The 3,521-nt window shown below is 46.3% G+C and overlaps 1 protein-coding gene across 6 annotated transcripts in view; it reads left to right on the top strand.

The window, feature by feature from the left end:
* ADAMTSL3 (ADAMTS like 3) overlaps window positions 1-3,521 on the top strand; it is a 266,629-nt gene that overhangs the window by 235,493 nt on the left and 27,615 nt on the right. The window lies entirely within an intron of this gene.

The following is a 3,521-nucleotide window of genomic DNA, read 5'->3' as shown; positions in this document are numbered from 1 at the left end:
CCCCGGCCCTTGGCCATGCCTCTGTCCTGGACGGTGGGCATCAACAGCCTCTGCCTCAGTAGCTCCTTCCTACTTGTTTAAAACTAACAATAAATTCCCTTCTAATGGGTGTGTGTTTTCTTTACTAGAAATGACATGAAACTTTATTCATTATTATTATTTAATTTGCTATAGAGCATGCACGCTCATCAGGAGAGACAGAGAAAGAGAACAAGAGAGAAAGAAAGCAAGTCGCTAGGTCTAGGACTCAAACCACGGTCAGCCATGTGGGCATCCAGTGCCCTAGCCACCATGCCACTTGCTGGCCCTAAGCCATGGGTTCTTAACTCTACCTTATCCCAGAATCCCCAAACTGTGGACAGCTATTGGCTCCAAACAAGTACATTCGACAGGGGCCCTGAGGGGTGGGGGTAAGGAAGCTGGGTGAATAGCTTTGTATCAGTTCCTTAGACTTGCGAATGCCTCAGAGTTGAGGGTGACCGTTATAAGGTGATTCTCTGTATGCCCTGGTTGCGTAGGGACTTGTCTCTCTGGTCTGTCGCCTTTTCATAGTTTCCAAGTTCTAATGAGATGTGTATAGAGCAGCCATTCAGAATGATAGGTCCACTAGCCCAAGATCGGGAGGGACCTTCACTGCTGCACTCAGTGACGCGGTGACCTGAGGACACGCCCAGCCAGCTGTCAGCCTTCCCCTCTCCAGTAACCATCAGTCTCTTGTCATGTTTCCAGAGCTGCACCTTTGGCTCCACATACAGTGGAAATTTGCTAACCCCTAAGGTATTATTTTTCACCTCTTGGAAGTCCCTGCGGTATGCAGCTTTCACAGATTTTTGAAAAATCTTTCCAGCCTCCCAGTTGACTCCACCCACAAATCTGTGAGTTTTCTGGCAAAACACACCTACCATTACAGAACGGGCCCGCATTCCCCAGCCTAGGCCGGGAGAAGAGCAGGTCGGAGCTTTGCAGTTGCCAAGCCGCGATGTCTAAAGTTTCTATAACCCCACACCTGCAGAGGATTCCGAAAAGTAGGTCTGACTTGTATTAAGAAATGCCTCAACTTTTAACGACTGCTAAATTTTTCACTGCCACAATAGTTGAAAATCAGACTTTCGGGGCGCTCTTTCCTTTCCTAAATAGACCTGCATCTGGGTGCACCATCGTCATTTTAAAGTTATGCATCTTTTTTTTTTTTTTGGAGAGATTTTTGTGATAGGGCGCATGTACTTGCCAGACAGAGACAGACAGAGAGACAGAAAGCGAGCAAAGAGTCTTTTCCCCAGAAACAAAGAGGGCAGTTGAGAAAAATTAAAGGAAAGAGTCGATCTCTTGAGGAAGGAGGGGAAAGAGCCCTGAGGGGTCACCACAGGCGGGAGATGTCACACTGGACACCAGCAGCCCACGCCTGGCTCTCTCCAGGCTTTGGTGGTGACAGCAGTAGGCCCGACTTGAAGGTCATCATGCATGACCTCCAAATAAGCAATGTTTATAACCATAGCCTTTTTTTTTTTTTGAGATAGAATTTTGTTATAAGATGTGTGCGCTTCCTAGAGAGAAACAGTGAGAGGGAAAGTGAGGAATCACCCCCCAGAAGGGTTGACCATACCATAATCCCTTCCCCTCTATTCTCCTGTTAAGATTTTGGGCATGCATGCACACACATTCAGCGTGAGTTTCAAGCCTCCAGGTCTGGGTCTCGAACTGTGGTTGGTCATGTGGGAGTCCAGCACCTTAGCCACTGTGCCACCTGCTGGCTCCAACCATAGCTTTTAGGGAACGGGTAATAGCCCTTTGTTCACTTATGTTCTGGTGCTAGATTGACAGGTTACCGGAAGAGCCATGTGCTAGGAAGGGCCTGGGGAAGGTCCGCAGCTCTCCTCCCGCTCTGAGCTGTTGTTCCGGAGTTTTCCCTACCTCCATGTGGAAGTCGGTGGTTCACACTGCCGGTCTTGCTCCAGCACATACATGTCTCTGGTTGGTTTTCGTCAGCTCTTGACTTTGAACCTTATTTTTCAGGAGCCACTGGAGGGTTTTGGTTTGGAGATAAATGTGGAATCATTGTCAGTGGAACTTTCTAACCTGTAAATGAGACCCTGGAGGACCACAGCGAACAGTGACCTGTGCAGCTCTCACGAGATAGGATGGCAGAGTTACAGAAAACAGCCTAAACCCGAGCCATACAGAAGCCCAGGGTACCTGAGTGATCAGAGAGGAGCATGCTAGAAGGGGACTTCTTGATCATCCTCATCCATGTCAGAAGAAATATAGCCAGTCTTTCTTTCTTTTTCTTTTTCTCTTTCGAGAGATTTTTGCTATAGAGCACATGCACTTGCCAGAGAGACAGAGACAGAAAGAGAGAAAAAGTGAGAAATCACCTCCCCCCACAGGGGGATGGCCATGCTGCAATCCCTTCTCCTCCATTCTCTGGATTTTGGGCACCCACACACATGCACCCAGTGTTGAGTGTCAAGCCACGAGATCTGGGACTCAAACTGTGGTCAGCTATGTGGGAGTCCAGCGCCTTAACCACTACGTGACCTACTGGCTCCAAAACATATTCTTAAAGCCTTAGGGAAGGACTTTTAGTTATAGAGTTGGTGGTGGATGCTACAGGGGATTTCTAAATTTTGAAATGAAATTGCTCGGGGAAAGGATGGTGCCAATCTGTGAATTCATTACCACGTCACTAGAGAAGACAAAGTACTTCATTAGCTAGTCAAGAGCATTCTGGAAGTGGTGAGAACTAAGCTTGGGTTCAGAGACAGTGTAGATATGGCGTCCTTGACGGATAGTCCTTTGACTCCGTAGATAACGTATTGCCGTATTGCCGGAAAGAACAGAGTGTGCAGTTAATTGGAAAGAAGAGCATTTCCTGCCGAAATTCACTACGTTATGCACGGGGACCCTGCACTTGAGAAGAGTATACGTTCTTTATTCTGGTAGCTTTGAGATATTTTTTCTGACAGCAGAACTTTGAACTCTTATTTATTAGGGATGGCTCCCTTTGTAGGTGGACTAAACTGTGGTCAACTTTCCTCTTTTCTTGTAAATTGACAAAATGATTTCTTCGTGATCCCCTGGAGGTAACTAATAGTAGCTGAAACTTTTCTTTGTCCTATGTGAAAAATCTGCAGCATGTTGTGTGATTGTAGAGTAGCTGGGGAAAGAGACAAAAGAACGCAAGCATACGGATATGACCGAAATTTAAAGGCCCGGCATTTGCGAGCAGTCTGAGTAGGTCAAAGATTTTACAGTATGGAATATTTCATGAGCCTTTCCAGGATGAAGGAAATTGGTTTTTCAATAGTGGCCATTTTAAAGACACCCCCGAGGCGCAGACTTTTTGCAGCACGTATTTCACAGCCCCACCAGGTCTGAGTTTTTCTCTCTAACATTCGCCTTCCAAAAACGATTTTGGCATTGTGGAAACAGAACGTTGACTATTTCAGAGCCATGGGTCTTGAGGGAAATAGCCTGTCTTTGAGGTTAAATAAATAAGTTTAAACTATTTCTGAAATATTAGA

This window comes from Tupaia chinensis, unplaced genomic scaffold (genome assembly GCF_000334495.1).
Source record: "Tupaia chinensis unplaced genomic scaffold, TupChi_1.0 Scaffold000078_1, whole genome shotgun sequence".
In the NCBI taxonomy this organism is placed as follows: domain Eukaryota; kingdom Metazoa; phylum Chordata; class Mammalia; order Scandentia; family Tupaiidae; genus Tupaia; species Tupaia belangeri.
The sequence above is the reverse complement of the archived record's forward strand: the minus strand, read 5'-3'. Positions and strand labels throughout refer to the sequence as shown.